Consider the following 21,156-nt stretch of genomic DNA (forward strand, 5'->3'; position numbering starts at 1 on the left):
AAGAACATCTCTAGAGTCAGAAATATAACTTGGCAGTGTCTTTACAATATCTTTAATCCCTACATCCACAAACTGGCTCAGTAGGAGTTTTTGCTGGCAACAATGGGTCTGCCTGGAGGATTTTGAAGCCATTTGTGGATTTTTGGAAGTAAGTAGAACACTGGGGTGACAGGATGTGCTATTTTCAAGAATTGATATTGGTTCTTTGACAGCCACTTCTTTCCATTGCATTATTTATCTCTTTTATTAATGTAGTCATCCATAGGATTTCTTGACAACAGTTCATAAAATTCAGCATTGCCAGCATTGGTCAGCAGATTTCACAACAATATCAGTGTTCTCCTGTTATGGTTTGCTGGGAGAGTCGGACCCAAATGCAGGGCAAGGCAAGACAAGATGAGGCAAACCTCGGAAAACAGTAATCTGTACTAGGAACTTAGCAAACCATGGGGGTATTACATCAACCTCGCTAATAAAGGCGGCGCTTAACAGAAATAGCCTGGCTTGAACTGGTGTAGACTTTCACTTGGGGCTATAGCCGTTCGATTAACTCAAGTTAGCGGCATCTTGGCCTCGTTTGTTCAAGCGAGGTTTAGTTCAGCTTCATCTCTGCTCGTGCATGAGGTAGAAAAGTAGACCAAAACAGTAGATTGACGAAAAGACGATATATGTCGTAAAATTAAGACAATACTAGACGATTCCTGTTCGATAGGCAAGCACCATCTACAGGATTTTCATCGAAAGTCATCAAATTTAACATCGAGAGAAAAAAATAGATTGTCTACAGAAATTGGAGAATAATGAAAGCATACATTTAAAATAACAATGCTAATGGTTTGAAATCAATTGCGAGTTTGATTGGCTTCACTCTTGAACACATAGACTATAGTCTATGCTTGAACAAAACGAGTGAATGAATAAATGGTATAAACTCAAATACAACTTTGGCATATTCAAAACTATCTATAGCCTACGTTCTTATATTAAAATAGTTCATTCCAAATTATTGTCTAGGTTTAGGTGGTCATAAAATAAATGAGTATCAACATAATAGCCTATTGTCTCCCATAAGTCCCAAAGTGTTTGAAATAAAGTTGTCTGAGATGCAATGGCTTTCAATTTAATGTATGCCTAGTATTTAATCTGTGTAGCACACAGTTGATTTGATATTTATGAACAATCGTTGACACATGAAGCAGTTTTAATTATTAGCTGCCTAGGCTACAGAATAATTATCCTTTGGCTTGCATCAGATATAATATAGCCCCACTGGCAAAGCTGTCACTGAACAGCCTACCAAATGTGCATGACCCTTTATCAGCAGTAGACATATGTCTTTCATCAAAGATTATAACTAAAAATGCCATTATCAAGGTGATAAACAATGTAGCCTTAATACTTCGTATGGGAAGCGAACCTGCGAACACGCAAAAATGGAATTCCTTTCCTATGCCGTTTCGCTGCACGTTACACCACCACTGAACGTAAGTGTCGCAGAGTAGCACAATTTCTAGAACCACACGCATGTGAAGTTAAAACATTTTTTATCGTATAATCTTCATACATTCTTTGGAGCTAGTGAATGTGTAAATCCATGTTTGGTGCACTGTCGGAAAAAACATTTCTATAGGCCTACTTCTATTTTTGAAATCTATTTTTGAAGTTGGCTACAGGTGACGAGAGCACAGGTTGAAGGAACCATCTTTTTGGACTCGTTTTCCGACAGATTGGGTTTTTTTGCAACACAGCTTAATTTAGCTTGAAAGTTAACCTGCTACGGAGCAGGTTAGTTCTGTGGCATAAATTCCCATGGTTACCAAGCTGAGATTCACGTTAACCTCATTAATGGAACGGAATTCTCACTAAAATTAGCGAGACTTATCGAAATAAGGCAGGTTTGGCCTTTCGCGAGGTTGATAGAATACCCCCCCCCAGGTGTCTCACAAGACACAAACAACAACATCAATGACCGACAAAAACTAAGGGAAGACAGAGGGCTTAAATACACAGGGCAATGAGACACAAGTGAAGACACTGACACAATAATCAGGTACAGGTGAACTTAACAAGGGAGTAACAGGACTAATGATTAGAGACAGGTGAGGGGCAGAGACAAGAATAACAAACAGGAGCACATGGCCAGGGTAAACAAAGGAGCACATGGAACAGGACACAGGAAGTAAACAAAGCAAACAGGAAGACACAAGAGGAACAGACATGATGGAAAAAACAATAGACCAGAGTATATACAGAAATTCTTAAGTTGAATTTAATACCTTTTAATACCTTTTTTAAATCCTTCACAATATGTTTTAATACCAACACGACTTCGAGTTGCAACTAGTGGCAACCTTTCAAAATTCAGTGTTGGGGGTAACTAATTATAAAGTAATGGATTACTGTATTTTGTTACTTAACTTTCTGAGTAAGAAAGTGTAGCAATGCTTACAATTCAAATCAAGTATTAACACAGTTACTAGATACTTTGTTCATTTTTTGCTTCAATAAAAACACTGGCCTATACACAATTATTTGTTATTTAATCCTAACCCAAGATAAAAAGTGATTTCATTGTTATGTGTAGGAAGAGCACACACACCACTTCTCCAGCACTACACTCTTTCTTTCACTATCATTCTATCTCAATCAAGACAAAATGACAAATGAAAATCAGATAAGGTTTACTGGACTTTCTTCCAAATAGGCCCACAACCATACGCAGTACACACACACACACCCACACCCTTATGCTGTCTCATATACTTTGCCAGTCAAGGCATCACATTCAAAAATAGGAGGTCACATTTTACAAAAATACTAATTATTGATTGGGTGCTGCTGGAGAATGTGGGCCCCATGTGATAAAATACTTCTGGGCCTGCATGCTCCCCGTGACGAAAATTTTGAAAATTAACCCCTTAAATGATGACTTCTGGGGAATTTTGTGGAAACTAATTGATAAATTGACGTAACATATATTATATTATAATATATATTATAATATATTGATAGCATATTACAATACAGCCTATAAAAACCTACACAGATTGTTATATTCAACTAATTTTAAGCAAGTCTATTGGGACTTTGATCTCATCACATACTAGGACTTTGATCACATCACATACATCAAGGGAGTAAGCCTATAGCTCCTGAGCAAGCTTTGAATAATGTAAAGGTCACACCTGTTAAAATAACCTTAACATGACATTTACTGAGGGTAGAAATTTTAAATCTTATAAACCTTATCTTATAGCCTAAACAAAGCAACACTGTCAGGCCTATGTTTTATCTCTATTCTGTAGTCAAGGCAGGGGTAGCTCATTGCAAATAACCCCTTATAACATGTACATCTGTTTACATGTTACTGTATATTCTTGTTTTTTCCCCTTTCATTTAATTATATATCTGTTTGAATGAAAAGGCCTTATGCCTTTATGGGGACCATCATAGCACTCCAATAGTTGCCTGTATAAATTTAAAAAAGGCCTAGCTTATAGACAATGTCAACGTAATAACACAGGTAATTAAATAATTGAAAAAACAGGCACTTTGAATAGTTTTGTACGAGAACGATTAAAGTAAGCCTATATAGGCGAGTTCCACAAACTATTTATCAGCCTGAGTGGCCCACTAATTAGTCATTACGCTAGGCCTAGGCTACATATCAACATAAGACTAGCTTGTGCTAGTTTCAATAACGTCAATGCTTTAGCTCCTAACCTTTCTCTCTGCCTTCCATCCATATGTAAAACAGCAAGCAACCACGCAAATCCGTCGACTGTCAAAACTCCTGTAGCTTTCCTCGAACTTGATCGTTTGTAGGGTCATGCCATTAGACGAGGGGCCGCTCATTTATCCTCCTACATTTCTATAAATAGACTTGACCTGCAATCGGTTCATTGGATAAACCAGAAACACATTCCCCATTCCCAGGAGGCTTTGCTCCATTCTAGTTTAGGCTTACGTTAATTTAAGTACAAACAAACAAATTAACTAGGCCTAAATCAGACAAAAATGAATTAAGATAAAAAAAACTAAGGCTAGCCTACACAAAAATCAGCATGGGAGAGATGAGTGTGCAGGGTAACCATGAATGACATATAGACAATGAGCAAGTGGTATAAATCGTGTTGGACTTTTTTTCAATTGATAGTGTGAATCTCAGAGATTTTCGCGGAAGATTCTTTGTGCATTAGCCAAGTCGATGGGCGCGGACGACTTGGGGCCGCTGTAATAACTCTATGGGCCGGCCCGCATCACGCAGACTCATCGACCGGCCCACCAGGAAAACTCCCATCGTCCCGATTGCCACTCCGCCCCGGCCTCTAACCAAATGTCCGAAAAATTACATTTTCCGATGACTTCGTCAAAGGTAACGAACTTTTGGCAACAAGATTGGCAGAAACTTGAGGGGGCGCTAAAAGTTTTTACCGCGAACGCACACTGACATATCACTCAAGTCCTGCTCGCACATATATTTAATATAGCCTAATATAAATAAATTCACACGAATTTTAGGAGATAGGCCTGCACTTAACACAAATGGAAAACCTCATAGTTAGTGGTTCGAAAATGTAATACCTCATCAGATGATGCTTATTACCTTTTAATACTTTTAAATAGCCTTGAATTTGGCTAATTTCATTTACTACCTTTTAATACCTTTTACAACCCCGCGGACACCCTGTAGACAGGGAAAACAAAACAAGACAGGATCACCAAAAGTCTGGGATGTTAGTTTGCAGAGATGTAAGGTAGGCCTGTTGGTATTGTCTGCAGGGCTGTACTAATGTCATTAACCCATAATATTTCCGATGTACCTGAAGGCCATAGATTAATCTTATTTTCATTATCTCATGTCTGGCTGATCATTGTTGTCTGTCATTGTCTGTTACTGTCATTGGGGTCATTCCACGTCAATTCAACCAGGGCCAACGCACTTCAGGTCTCAAAAAATTCTGAAAAAATTACCAGGTGTACCTATGTTACTCAAGAGACACACTGTAAAATTACTTTTATGTAAGATCAATACTTTCCAAGATACAGCCAGTTTTACGGGGGGAGGGGGGTGTCGATTTTGTTCTGCCTCTTTTTTTTGTCAAAGTTCACAAGCCTATAGCGCAAGAACTAAACCATGTACTGTAGGAGCAGGGTGCGATTTGTAGGGGGGGATGGTTTTCCTATCCCTACCACTGCTAAATTATTTTTCTCCTCGGTGGGGACAACATTTATCCCCCTCTGCCCCTCATATTGATTAATGCTACTTCATATAAGTAAAGCGCTGCAACGTGAGAACAGTCTAGTAGGCTAGCCTACATAATAATCTGACATCAGAAACGCACCGTCACCGTCAGCACTCATGCTGCTGACACAGTGGCTGCGTGATAACTTAATTTGGCCTTGATCGTGCAGGACATTTCAGAATGTCGAGTGTGTAATCCATCATAAATGGCTAGTTTCAATGGAAAAGTTAGCTGGACAAATGAAAGAAAGGATTCAGTGAAGCATAATCATGTTTTAGAACCTTCAAAATTAGAAAACTGATGCAACTCAGATGGAGGACAACTGCACGTAGAGTACAACGTAGGCCTATTGTCCAAAGGAACTTACATTAAATGAGGAGATATTTGCTGAATGTCACAAAAAGTGTTACAGAAATTGCTTGGCATCGCTTATTTAATGGCTCTCTACCACAACACCTGTAGTTTGCGGAGGACGAACGAGAAAGCACTCGTTTGATAAATCAGCCAGTAGGCTAGGCCTAGTAGACATATAACTTTTAGAAATAATCTGTACTGCAAAAACGAATGTTGGTGGGTATTTAAACTATCTAGCGGGTGTTTTAACAGCTGCAAGAAATAGAAGCTTCATGGTCTTTATGTTCTGGTTCGTAAATTATTTTCATAAAACTTCAAGTTGCCCTATAACTTTACTCTCCAAACTCTTCACTGCACTGTAGGCAATTAACTGACAGTATGATAGGCTATTTATTTTCTGTAGGCTACAATAAACACATTTATTTTTTCAACTTTTGCAATATTACGCACTTCAGCAGGAGAGAGAATGCACGTAGCCTACGCAGTGTGTAGCGCAATGTGTAGGCTATTTGATTACCAACTAACACTGTTAGCCAATTCACTAACTTAAGACTTCAGTGCTATCATATACAACGTTTTTTTACACAACAAATACAGAAAGGATGGAGGCAGCAAAAGTAGAGGAGTCATTTCAGATGGGGCAAGAACAAGGTGAATTTGTATGCTTGTCAAAACGTAGTCCTACCCTGCATTAGAGGAGCTGATCATCATACCAAGCACACTCGCTGTTTAAAGTCATACACCACGGTAAACTAAAACTAAAATGTTACAAAGGTGGCAAAAATTATATAGGGTATCATTAGCCATGACATTACTAGGCTATGAATCGTTCGTTCATTTTTTTTTTTTGGGGGGGGGGGGGTTTACAAACTTATTCAAAATCATCCCCCCCTCTGGTTTTTATACAAATCGCACCCTATGTAGGAGGCTCAAATTTTGCATGCTGGTACATAAATAGGAATAGTATATAGCAAAATTGTCATGATGATCCTGCATGGTCATAGCTGTCCCTCAAAGTTGATCAAAAGTGTATTGGAATTTTTGGCTGGGCTCTCTTTAGGCCTTCAGAGGACATATTTGTACTCAACATAGGCTCTTGATTTATGTTCATGTTATGTAACAGACCTCACAAGTCTGAAAAATAATTTTGGTTCTCATTTTCAGAGCACCCAAACACATTTTCAGAGCACCTTTAATATTGTTATGCTCTATTTCAGAGAGGATGACAATCTAAACATTTCTGGTGGGTATCTTTATTTCTTATTCTTCGTGGGTAGGCTCCGCCTCCTGCCGTCTTATTCCAGCAGGATCTGCAAGGGTCTGCACATTCAGTGACCTGGACCGAGGACGAGGCCTATGCCAAAGACTATCGTTGCTTATTCATTTTGTATATCCTTTAATGGATTAAAACATGTGTTAACTTTCATTGTACCTCCCTGAGTCTTTCTGATAGAACTAAGAAAACTAGATAACTAGCAGGGTTCCCAAGGGTCATGGAATGTCAAAAATACCATCAGCATTTTAATAAAGTCTATTCCAGACAGGGAACGTCAGGGAATTATATCTTTCGAGGGCAAAGTCATGGAATATCAGGGAATTTTGTTGTAGGAGTTTAAAATTGACTTGCCAAAATACATTAGGCCTAATACAATATTTACATGCAGCATTGGTGTTTATTGAGTCATCAGCTTTTTCCATTACTACTTGCTTGAGTAGTTGTAGTTAGCCCTACCTGTTTTTTCATTGCCCATTTTTTTATTTCCCAATTGGTCAAGGAAATTCAGGATTTGTATCAGGTCATGAAATTTTACATTTGACTTTGAGTGGGAACCCTGGTAAAGAGTCACTATTACCAGAGACTTTCTAATGTGGAGACACAGCACTCAAAAAATACTCCATAGAAATGCATGGGGCTAGTTTGTCACGCCAATATGGCCGTTGTCTACACATATCCCACCCCTTCCTTGGCAAAACGTCGACATGTGAATACATTGAGCCAATCATATGGTGTGTTGTGAAGACATCGTGCCAATCATGTGTTGTGATCTCGCCGCTGGAGCAAGATTGGTGTCATGAAGCCTTGCGCACACGCATTTCTGCCGAAATGGATGCCCGACGAGTGCCCAAAAAGCGTTGTCAAATGGCCGCCAAGTGGAGGGACTTGCCTAAAAGGACTTTGCTATTACCCATTACAGTGGAAAAAATGTTATTGTGAATGTGCAGTGTTTCCGCTAGATTTTTTTTAGCAGTGGGGGCAGACCATCCGCATTTATGAAATAAAACTGGACAGGTAATTCTCTGCAGCCAGCGGATTTAGTCTACTATGTGTCCGGACAATATTGTGCGTCTGCCCTAATTCTGAAGCAGTGGCCACCGGTACAAAATGAAGAGGAAACACTGGGAAGATAGTCTGTCGTGGTATTAATTTTGCCGTGGCGGGCCGCCATGCTAAAAATCAACGTAGAGGAAACACTGATGTGTAATATTTTTTTAGTTTATTTCAAGTTCATTGGTGAATAGAAGCAATATTAAAAATGCATTTGAGTATAGAAAATATGGGAATAAACATAAAGATACAATGTTGTAAGATTTCCTATTGCCTCACCTATATTTTTTCTGATAGACTCACTAACGTGAAAACATACTACTTTATCGAAGTTCTCTTCACATCCAGGATGACTCTTATACAATGTATGGGAAACTGACCTAAAATATCTATTTACAATCTACTATAAACTCAATCATACGTCCAAAAGCATACACCCTTTAGCAAAAAAAAAAACATGGCTAAACGTAATTATAAATTACACGTTGGGGTCTGGGGCCATGGATGTAGTTGTGCGGCAGTTGGTAGGTAGTAAGGTAAGCTTTCATATCTCTGCTACTACTACTTTATCTACTCACAGACACAGGATTTGATGTATAAACATAACCAAGAAGAAAACAGAATAGCAGCAGAAGAGAAACAAATGAGATTTTATTTGAAACTATGAAATGTTAAATATAAGTGCATTTTCACCGGATGAAAACTGGGACAATTTGTGTCAAGGGAATTTTCCGGGACAGTTGCTCAAAAAAGAGAACAATCACACTCTCAAAGTCTGGAAAATAAAAAAAAAGAAAACAGCAGTATACGAGCAAAAATACAAAGACTGGAGCATAGGTTGAAACACTACAGCTAAGTGCCATTAAATCTGCCAAAGAATGGATGAAATACAGATAGAAAATGAGAGAAAAAAGAGAAAAGTAGAATTCAGCTATCAAGTGTGAATGCTCAGCACTGTCTTCCAAGTACTTACCCAGCAGAGGCAACAAGATGAAGATGGAAGAATGTGATGTGCTTGCAGAGTTTCACATTTCCAGATGGATCCCATAATCAAGAGTAGACAGTTGATGGTCCAGTATTTCAGTAAGTGACTGGATGGAGGATCCGGCCCATGCAACATATACCAGTTTGGAAACAGAAGACATAATAGAACTATCATTAACTCAAATTGCCATAAGTGAGTCTGGTAACACTCCACAATAAGGTGCCATAATAAATAGCAAACTAGTAATTACCTAACCCTTTGTTAATATTTGTAAAATGAATAAGTAATAGTTAATAGTTTTTTCATCATTAATTAAATATTAGTTGTTTGCATAAAATATGTATGTTAATGTTTTAGCAAATCTATTAACTAATATTGTATTAATATGTGTTAATAGTTAACTAAATGTCTTGTTGGCACTAATTAACAGTTATTTCTTACATCATTTAAATGTTAAATGTTTATTTACAAACTATATGTTAATAGAAAAGTTAATGACTTATTATTATTTAACTAATTGTTATTAAACTGTGCTTCTGCCTATCCCAATATGAACCACTCCCCATAGGACCCTTACAATAGATAGATAGATAGATACTTTATTGATCCCCAAGGGGAAATTCAAGAAAAAAACACGGAGCTACCTTGACATGCTGCCACTCTTGTCTGCCACTCAACTATCAGTATGGGGGACCCTTATAATAAAGTTGGTTAAGCTTAATTATTTTTTAGTAGTATATAGCTATCAGTGTGGGGCCCCTTATAACAAAGTTGGTTAAGCTTAATTAATATATTAGTAATATATAACTATCAGTATGGGGGACCCTTATAATAAAGTTGGTTAAGCTTTATTAATATATTAGTAATATATAACTATTAGTCAGACGGTGAAGGGACTGAGACCAAAACTGGCTTATCACATTTATTCCTTTAGGAAAAGTTAAAACAAAACATGCCTTCAAGCACTGGCATACATAAAACAGCATCTGCACAAGCAAAATAAAAAGAAGTAGTTGAATGGGCTATATTACATGCATCATTTCTATACCATCACTGTCAGCCCTACTAGCAAGGGAGACATGCGACATGGAATGTTCAGGTGCACAGAACGACAGTTTATTAATATTCTGAGACTCACTAAACACTCACAGATGTAGAATGCACAACAGTTTATTAATATTCTGAGACTCACTAAACACTCACAGACGTAGACCATACGGAGGTAATGCATAAACATAATGCTAAACTAAATGTACATTAATTTCCTGCTAGACTGAATTGCACTTTCCATGCACACTAAGCTAACTACAATGAATGCATGGAAAGTTGCTAGCGGAGTTTACAGCTAGTCACATTAGACTCAGTGTGTATGAACTCGTGGTCATAATGAAAACATTAATAAACGTTCTCTAAGTTGCTAGAATTGCACCGAAATCCTAACAATACATGTAAAATAATATAATACAGGTGGTATATTGAAGTTTTCAACTTAAACAACATTTTACAGTTACAAAATTAAAACAAAAAGTGGGGAGTGCTTTATACAGTCAACCTACCAATGCAAAGCATACCGCTTCTGATCGGCTATTAGCCTGGCGAGCCAGACCCACATTAAAATGTAGGGTCTGGGCACTCACCGTTCGCAGTGCTCAGTCCGAGGGGCGGGATAATCAGTTGTCTTTCAAATTCCCTCTGCACGCAATAGGACGCAATAGGATATTTGTTTTCAAGTAGCAGGGAATTCAAGCCAAACCGTTGCAACTCTGCCATCAATCATTATGTTAAGCCCACCAAACAACTCTATACACCAGGGGTCTCAAACACCCGGCCCGCGTCTTGCCCAATTCCGGCCCGCGACGTATGACAAAATAATAATGTAATCCGGCCCTTGAGGCTATTAATTGCGACAAACAACGATACTGATTAAAATAGACGATAGATCCAGGTACGGTGACAAATCTCATTTGTAGGCCTACTCTGCTCCACTATGTGCAAGACATCCAGAGCTTGATTCAAACCCAAAATCGCTGCGCAAAGTTTTCAGGAAATACTTGTATTACACGCGAGAAACACAAAGACGTGCATTTGTAATGACGCGGAAGCGATGCAGGCCATAGTGTTGCAGAAACAGGCCTACACCAAATGTTGAAAAACGTTCACGTGTGATGAAGTCTTAGGTAAGCTATGTTATTCACCTATTCTAATTCTGAAGGAGAATATCCTTTTGGAGATTATGATCGATCGACAGTGATAGTCACGGTGCGTCTGTGAATGGAGGTGCGTGTATACAACGGTGTCCACTAAGCATACCATGCTTGTTTCGACCCTCTGCCCAACATAGCTTGGAGGTTGCAGTGGTAATCGTGATCATAGTGTCCGTAATGGATGTGGTACAGACAGCAGGGCTAGTAGAAATAGGGCTCTAAAGAACTACAAAGTCACCCGCAATATGATGCGAACTTCTGGGTACTGCAGATTACCCGCGATAGGAACTGTTTGACCAGAATACTTTATTGTAGGCCTATATTGTAGTAATTACTAAACCACAACATCTTAGGTGTTGGTATACATCTTAGGTGTTTTCCTGTTAATTTGTTATGTGGGTAATATGAAAAAAGGAAAGTAAACCTGCTTAAATATGTTCATCCAGTATTTACTGAAAGGTGCATAATTTGAGGTGCTTGCCATCCAGTGACAAATTAGATGGGTAAATTTACACCCTTCATAAACTTTTGTTTTACTAAAGATTTTTACATTTACAGTAGGACTTTATCTCTGACTACTTTCAAGCCATGGCCTTTTGAAATTTTGATATAAAAATCCAATGGTGTTGCTTTCTTAACCCTGATGCCTAGTTTGCCAGGTTTAAAAAAGTTATGAGAGGAAATATTTTTATTTGGTGTGAAACACACACACATACCTGTTTTTAGGTTTTTCATTTATTTTATAATTTGTATTAATATTTATTTTATTATTATTTTATTTATAAGCTAAGGTTGCTAGCACAGGTGTCTAAAACTAGATAAAAACACTTGCACTTTCTGTTTGCAGTTTTGTGTGGTATTTGAAAAAAAGAACATTGCATTTTCAGAAATAGCCGGCCCTCCAATCAGATGACGTTGGCAGAATTGGCCCCCAGCTCATTTGAGTTTGAGACCCCTGCTATACACGATTTCAATGTCCTGATTAAGTTTCGATTTCTGGAGCTCACAAGCCAACGGAGAGTTGCTAGACTAGCCCGCTAGGGGTGCGTCTAGATTTCTAGGCTAATTGGCTATGGCAACAATACAAGGACAAAACTGCAGAGCTGCAGTATACCGTTTCTCCAGAGGGGGCTCCAAAACACCAATCTCAATAAAGCTGCTTAATTACGGCGAAAATCACATACAAACACTAAACTACATTTCTAACTCTGTTACACCCCTCTCCCCTGAATTTCACCAAATTCAAGCAGCAACCAAATAGTACTTCCAAAGGCAAAGAGTACATTACTTTCAAACACTAGACAGAGGGTCACCAATTATAGGACAGCCAACCACAAAGGTATCCAATAAGGATGAAGTGGAAGAAGAGGTGCGCAAACTCTCATACAACCAACCACTGGCAGTAGGGTGCCTTATACACCCCACAAGACCATAAAGCCATAAACCATAAATTCCATAAATTCTCCACAAAGCTAATCAGAAAAGCTAGATAAATAATAATATGTCATTAACTTTTATATAAGCATATAGTTTGTGAATAAACATTCAACATTTAAATGATGTAAGAAATAACTGTTAATTAGTGCAAAAAGACATTTAGTTAACTATTAACAAATATTAATACAATATTAGTTCATAGATTTGTTAAAACATTAACATACAGATTTTATGCAAACAACTAATATTTAATTAATGATGAAAAAACTATTAACTTGTGCCAAATAGATATTTTAGTAACAATTAACAAATATTAACAAAGGGTTAGGTAATTACTAGTTTGCTATTTATTATGGCACCTTATTATGGAGTGTTACCGTGAGTCTTAGCATTCCATGAACAAAGAGTATACTCAAACTATATGTATATTTTGGACACACTAGAGAATAGTTGGAGAGACAGTAGGATATGCATTTAACTATTGAATGCAGTAACCCATTAAAGGTGCTCTAAGCGATGTTATGCGGCTTCTAAGCTAAAACATTTTTGTCACATACAGCAAATATCACCTCACCATCCGCTAGCTGCCTGTGCCCTGAATACACTGTAAAAAGACACAGTCTCTGTGGACAGCCCAGGCTCCAAAAACCGCAGCAAAAACAACCTGGTCCAGCTTTGCATGGGAGGGAGGAGGAGGGAGTAGCAAGCTAGCTCTCTATTTTGTTTGAACGTCAACAGAAGTGACGTTACCCAACATCACTTAGAGCACCTTTAAACTTGATTCCAGTCCCAAACACTTTTCGCTACAAATGGGTCAAGGAATTATATTTATGATGATTTCCTGATGGCACATTTTGATTTCCAGTAAAGAAATTATGCTGATATGGTTATCAAGGCCAGTTACAACCATGTAAACGTTGTGTTAACTAAGAAATACTGTTATTTAAGAATTTCTTTAAAATACACTAAAGGTTCATTTGATTTCTTAAATTCAATTTACTTGAACAACAAGAACCTGCCTGACAGTGATTTCACAAAGATGAACAAAAGATTTAAAAAAAATATGCCAGCTTGGCAATTATGGTTTTTAATATTAGGAATGTTTTTGACAACTTGGATCTTGGAAAACATCTTATCTTAGGCAGGGCTGGACTGGGACAAAAAATCGGCCCAGGCTTTTTTTGGCCTGAATGGCCCACTACAATCGGTCAGGCACACTCACTAATATGCAATCCTGGCAGTAGGCTACCCTTAAACATGTGTATTGAACTAAGTGCCGTGGAGCAGTGTACAGTAAGTGAACAAGACTGTACTAACTTGCTCTGTCTGACTCATTGATGGTCCGAGGTGGCTGGAGTACACAATCTCCATATTCAATAAATACAAGCACTTGTTAAAGAGGAGGCTCTGTTAGATAAACCTACAGTAAAGTAGGCTACTACAATGCAGCCTACAGAGGTCCATGAACTCATTTCACATTGATGTCTCTCAGGGTTTTATGTAAATCTTTCAGTTGCCTATTGCATGAAGATGACTTGAAATATTGTATTTTCACCCATTATTCACCTATTATTTTCAACCCTTAGTCAAATAATTTGAATATTATGTTATATGATAGTCAATGATACAGTGGTTCTAGCCAAAAGCTATGTATTAAAAAAAACCATCATGTTAATGTGGAGGTTTCAGCTGGAAATGTGACCATGTTAGGGAGTAATGTTAGCAATAAAAAAATGATAAAAAGTAGCGTATGCTGTGCTATTTGAATGATGGAATGGACACAGCAATTGTCTTCATCATCAGCAGCATGACATGTTACCCAAACCAGACTCTTTGAGCCTGTTAATTATGAAGCTACGTTTGCCACGCTATACATTCTCCTTCTGATTACTGTCCCTCTGCCATGTAATAGCCTATGTGTGCTTACCTCTCCTTACTGAAGTTCAAACTGTTGCTGACATAGGTTACCTGAATCTTGGCCACAGCACATTTCTGCACAATTGACATTCCGCCTTCTGCATGCACTTCATTTATCCATTTTGACGCGCTCAATGAAATCAATTTCACACTCAGTCTAGAAATTTAATATTGAATATTTTAAAAATACAAATAAGTCCTTTTTCAGGGGTAACAAACATTTCAGCCTTGCGGCCTTCATCAGTGTATGATCCCTAACTATTTCCTAATGTTAAGGCAAGCTGCCTCAATTGGTAACACCTGTAGGGATCACAGGATCAACGAGCACTCTGACACATCGGGCCTCACAAGTCATTCATCAGTTGGAGCGCTTGGTGTCTCCAATGTTCGCAATACATCATACAGTACATTAAATAGCCAGACATTACCAATTGAGGCTGTTCGTATTGGTTTGCTTCACTGTTCACCTGAAGAAAATGTTAGTGATGCACCAACATTGAAATTCTGGGCCAATACCGATATTTAAAATTTCACTTTGGCCGATAACGATACCCGATACCGATACCAATATTTTTTTGATACACCTTTGCTGGCAAAAAAGTATTCAAAATACATTTCAAATACATAAAATGTATTTTTCAAAATGGGGGGAATTCCCCCCTTAGGTTCTTCATTTACACAATTTGTGGGGGCGGGGCGTCATCTAATAGTAGTATTGAATATACTGTAGTGTGATCATTCACAGCAGTGGCCATCCTAGATTCTGTTTGACTCTCTACACACACACACACAAACACACACGGAAAATGATGGCTTGTTGTGGGGCAGCCGTGGCCTACTGGTTAGCGCTTCAGACTTGTGACCGGAGGGTTGCCGGTTTGAACCCTGACCAGTAGAAAGCGGCTGAAGTGCCCTTGAGCAAGGCACCTAACCCCTCACTGCTCCCCGAGCAACGCTGTTGTTGCAGGCAGCTCACTGCGCCGGGATTAGTGTGTGCTTCACCTCACTGTGTGCTGAGTGTGTTTCACTAATTCACGGATTGGGATAAATGCAGAGACTATATTTCCCTCAAGAGATCAAAAGAGTATGTATACTTATATACTATACTTAAATTCATATAAAGTGTATTTAGTTAATAATGTATAGTATTTTATAATCTGCATAATTACTAGTTGCTAAACATATATAGTCATTTGAATACTTCATATTGATTTTTAAACTATTACACTTAGGCATATCTTTAATGTGGTGTGTTGGTCTAATTGAGTGCACATTGGTGATGTGTAGGTGTACTTTAAGAAATATGTGAGAGTAATTAGCCTTCAGTCTCATGGTTTTAGGCTAGTGAATAAAAGTTGTGCATAATGCATAAGGATATGTGGATGCAATTCATTATGTTTTCTATGTCATTAGATAAAATAAATGTTCAAAAAACTAACAAGTCAAAAAAAATCTTTCTGGGATCATAGAAGAGATAAGTGTCTTGCAATGTTCATTAATGATTTTAGTGAACACTACTGACAGACGTGACCTGAGCGTGTGTGTGTGTGTGTGTGTGTGTTGTATTATGCACAATACCCTCAATCCCGCAGTGAAATTTAGACCCTGGAGAGAGAAGAAAATAACTTTAAGCTTGCATATCCCTCTGCTACTCCCTATGGAAAGTTTTCAGATCTGCACTCTTAGAATAGGTTGGCGACACTTATCAGCGATTCAGTCGTGGCCAGCATATTTGAAAATATCGGCCACTAATATCGGCCGTTTCGCAGATGGCCGATGGCAGCAAAAAAGGCCCATATCGGCCGATATATCGTTGCATCACTAGAAATTGAATGTGTGAGTATAGCTATTTGCTTAACCTGATACAACTTGCTAGATAGCTAATTTTATGCCGTCATGAAGGATATGTCATGCCATTTACACAACTCGTGAACAAGGAAGGTTTCAGTTATGAATTGCAGGTTTCAGTTAATTTCCACCCCTGAGGTACAGACATCATGAGGTGCAGATGTTGAGAGAGCCTGACGTGATAAGTGGGCACTGTGTTCCATTTGGTCAGTGGTCTTAGTAAATTTCTTTCTTTATATTGACCTTGTATAGAATGATTCAAAAACATTGTTAGGTTAATTCTACTATGTTCATATAGAATATCTGATATTAACATGTTAATAACATTTTGGGGTTGGTCTTTGAGTCCTTGAGAGGGGTTGGTCAGTACCATCTGAAGGGAATAAGTCTAAATTCATCATAACGGCCACAGCAAAGAAGGGTTTGTTGGTATTTGTCGGTGCCCGCTTTAAGGGATTGCGGTTTGTCTGGTTACGTTGCTGATCGGATAATAAACATCCACAGCAATGAAGAGGATCAAATAATTTGGCGGTATTTGTTGGCAGAGAACCCATCATGAGTCTGTTCTTCCAAAGCTACACCAGCATGTTGATTTTCCAACAAGAGGAGACAACAACCTGGACCTGGTCTACACTACACACAAAGGAGCACACAAAGCCACCCCCCTCCCCCACATTGGACTTTCTGACCATATCACTGTTATGCTAATGCCCGCATACAGACAAAGAGTAAAAGCACAACAAACCGGTTCGTAAGCAGGTAAAAGTGTGTCCTGAGGGAGCCTCCGATGCTCTTCAAGACTGCTTTGACACAACAGACTGGGAAATGTTTAAGCAGGCAGCCACTTACAACAACCAGACAGACATAGAGGAGTATACAGACACTGTAACCTCTTACATCACCAAGTGCATCGATGATGTGACCCATACAAAAGACATCATCACTCGGGCTAACTGGAAGCCATGGCTGACTGAGGGCTGCTGAGGGCCAGAGACAAAGCCTACAGAGCTGGGGATGAAGCTGGCATGAGAACAGCAAGAGCCAACCTGTCCCGTGGCATCAAGGAAGCAAAAAAAGAATACACTCACAAGATAACCACCCACTTCAAAGACAGCAGGAACGCACAAAGCCTATGGCAGGGCATTCAGGCCCTCACAGATTACAAGCCTGCGCCACAGAGCTGTGAGAGCAACATCCCTCTGCTCAACAATCTGAACCGCTTCTTTGCTCGCTTTGAAGCACAAAACAGCACTTGCCCACAGAAGACCCCTCCCCCTCTACACGAGCAGCCCCTGTCCCTCTCTGCTGATGCCAGCTAGCTTAGCTGTGCTTGTGGAACGTTGGTAAACCTCACTCCCCGACGCCTCAAGAGTGCTGCTGGCATGCGAGCCAGTAGCCTGGGCTATTGGCTCAATTGTTAGCGCGCTCGCCTCCCGATCCGAGGTGCTGCTGGTCGCGGGTTTGAGTCCAGGCGTGTGCAGGGCTGAATCGCGCAGGTTCAACACAACACAGGTTACACTGACAGCGTGAAGAGGACACTTGCTGCTATCAACACCCGTAAGGCAACAGGCCCAGACAACATCCCAGGTCGTGTGCTGAAGGACTGCACAAAGGAGCTTAAAGAGCAGTTTGTAGGTTGAATTTATAACTGAATTAATGCTTAATCTTGTCTGAAGAGGTCTTTTAAAAACACGTATGTAGACATTACTATGTAACACAAAACCTAAAATAGAAATGTTGATGAAAATGTGCTTATTTTAAGCTAGGATAAGGACTACGCCTTTCCCGCTATAGCAACGCGTCATATGACGTAGGCAGCAGTGGCGATTGCTGCTCTTTGGAACAGGGGAAGCTCTGATAAAAATGGTCAATTATTCAGCTAGCAATGCACCAGCATTAGCCGCCTTGTTGGTAGCATCGGCTAACTAGTGCCAGATTTCGGAGTGCAGGGGACAAGCCGAGATGGGCTATGAGACATAGGTTCACACTCGGTGTCATGTTTCAAAACACTTTAGGTCAAAATCACACCGGAATTCTCCTTTAACGCATCCCCTTGAACTTGAACCACTTCCTGTCAGATCGCGACATATGCTGTCAGTCAAAAAGAGTCCAGCCTCTATGACGGTTCCTCCAATCATCACATAGATATATATACTGTCAGTATATATATCTATGCAATCATCATACAGAAGCTCGGCGTCCAGGCCATCCCACTGTCCCAGGCGTGTTCGACTTGAGGCAGATCTGTGCAGATCTGACTTGATGTGATGCATGCTGGGTTGAACACAATGCATACTGGGATGGACGCAATGCTTGCTGGTTAGAAATTCTGTCCGACTTCTGTCAGCCGGGGAGGGACTTACCACCGTGACACCATGTCACATGACCTTAAAATATCGCGGGAGTCTTAGCCTGCAGACAGATCTTGCAGTTGCCTTCCACGAGCTGCACGAGCTAAAACACGCCCTCATGACGTCAGTTCAAAGACGTGATAGGGCCATTTGGGAGGAATGTCCTCATGACGATTATGACGGGAGTCTCATGCTGCTTCCTTATGTTGGAATATGCGAAAATAAACAGAAATCCAAGGGATACCTTCTTATGCGTGATTTCTGCAACAATGGTAGGCTAGCCTACTGAAAACGTTTGGATATTCTGTTATTTTCTGCTGTTGGTTAAATAGATAGACACACATATAGGGAAAACACTTGATATTGAATGCTACAAAGCAGGCCTGTTAACTGTATGACAACAGTGGTTTATTTAAACTACATCATAAGAATTTATTTCGTCAGTCATCATGCTCATTTTAATGAGTAAGAATGAAAGTTCTGCTGTATTTATCGCAAACAAAATTCTGCGATATCTCTCGCGATGTCTCCCGCGAGTCATGTCAGGCAGACTGTAGCCTGTCTGTCCGGGATGAGCTGCCCCAGAGCCCGTCTACGGAGAGCCTCCCCACTCTCTATTAATCCCATACAAACCCAACTTGGCTGCAGTTCACCAGAGTTCACCTAGATGGCGATCGCGGGCGAGTCCAAAATACATGGGGTCCTATGGAGCTGCATGGCTACATTTATTGTTTTCACCTATTTAACCACTGAAACCCTCAGATTTTATTTTATTTTTCGCAAAATGGATATGGATTATCAATCAAAAGTGAAATAATCCGGAAGTCATGTGCTTTCGTTTTCTTACAGGTTGGGTCGTTGTTGCCCATAACACGCTAGCATTGATGCTATGCTATGCTATGATCATGCTAATGAATGACGTCATTGACACGTTTGAAAGGCTTTTTAGAACAATTAAGTGACTTTAAAAAATATAATACTCAACCAAGTGTATTGTCTTTGCCACCCCTTTCGAATACAATATTCAAATTACTTGAAAAAAAATTATATCCCGAGAAAAGTGGATTTTGAGGGGTACAGCTCCATAGACCTCCATTCATTCTGGACTCGCCCGTGAGCACCCCTAGATGCAGTACCACACCGGAAGCGTTCCGAGAGTGAAGGTTCTCCCCTTATTAGACATTCTCTGGCTGCCCTCTGTTGTAGCTCCTCCTGGCTAGCCTCTGAAGATCACGTTTACGTAGAAAGCCAGACCAAGTCAGACCTGCCTCAAGTCGAACACGCCTATTTCACTCCCAGAGACGCCGGGCTTCCCTGGAAATGACGATTTTGTGGCGCTTGTCCAATAAAGAGCTAGCTTTTCTGCACTGAGATCAGCCAACTCTTTGAAAGTCCAGTGAAGCCGAGCGTCTATGGGTTTTTTGCATGTTTTTTTGATGGATCGTGTCGTCACAGCAATGTATTACGGGTGCGAAATCACGATAAAAGACCAGCAAAACCTTATTGCTGAACAAACTAGCCATGAAGATGAAAATGTTTTCAGCATGTTCTAGTTGGAATAGTAGGCTAGAAGCTAATGTAGGCTAATAGTGTTATTTGATGCGATTTTCCGTAATATTTTAGAGGAGGCTGAGCTTCCCCTGTAGTCTTAGAGCAATCGCCTCTGGTAGGCAGAGGCAAATAAGAGCTCGCGTTCAGTTCTCTCATTGTGGATGTAGATGTAGTTAGAGCAGTAGTGAGAGACAGAGCGAGAGATAGAGAAAGTTTTAGATAGAGTTTTAGAGAAGTCATAATGGTCAACTAGACTGCATTTCCAGCGGGAACTGCGAAAGTGTGCTTGCCCTGGTCCGGTCACCAACGTGAGCAGACAGTGACATACGCTATGCTGAACCTGGCTTGATCCAAGCATTCTAACAGTGCCTTTCAGTGTTGGAGCAGTGGCAATACCTCAAAAGCTCTATTCAACTATTGCCTTGTGGGGTGAATGCGGTTCGTTGAATTTTACCTGTGGCCTGCCTTCGAATTTAGCTTCTATGACTAAAATCAAATAAATAAAATAAAACAACAGCAGTGATTGGCTGCAAAAAGTAAATAATGTCACACGTCTTGCACCTCTCAAACTGGGCTATCAGGTAACCTAGAGAAAAATTTTAAATTATGAAATATGACTAAGGCATTAAAATGCTGCTTGTTTGTCAGGATACTTTTTCACTGATTTATTTAAAAAATATGAGCTATGAGTGAGAATGTTATATATTCCATCCCCTAATTCTGTTTTACTGGTTTATTTGACAAATAATCTATATGGATTTGCTCTATAAAGACCTTATGTCTGTTTGGGATTGTTTTGAGAGCCTATTGATGTATCTCAGAATAAAGGAATGTCCACAACATTAGTGATGTTTTTTTTGTGTGTGTGAATGTATTTTACTTAACTCATTGAATGTAGCTGGATACTCATGAACGCATGTCTCTAATAGCCACAATA

The 21,156-nt window shown here is 39.5% G+C and overlaps 1 protein-coding gene across 4 annotated transcripts in view; it reads right to left on the reverse strand.

Annotated features, from left to right (window-relative positions):
* Nucleotides 1–21,156, reverse strand: part of hivep2a (HIVEP zinc finger 2a) — a 129,559-nt gene that overhangs the window by 33,834 nt on the left and 74,569 nt on the right. For 3 of the 4 annotated variants that reach the window (XM_042094281.1, XM_042094279.1, XM_042094280.1), the window contains one exon: nt 8,900–9,017. The gene's annotated coding sequence lies outside the window, so the exon portion shown is untranslated. Of the gene's footprint in view, nt 1–8,619; nt 8,702–8,899; nt 9,018–21,156 lie in introns of those variants that run through there. The other variant, XM_042094282.1, reaches the window with a different exon arrangement.

The sequence above is a fragment of the Alosa sapidissima genome, chromosome 6, assembly GCF_018492685.1.
Source record: "Alosa sapidissima isolate fAloSap1 chromosome 6, fAloSap1.pri, whole genome shotgun sequence".
Classification (NCBI taxonomy): Eukaryota; Metazoa; Chordata; class Actinopteri; order Clupeiformes; family Clupeidae; genus Alosa; species Alosa sapidissima.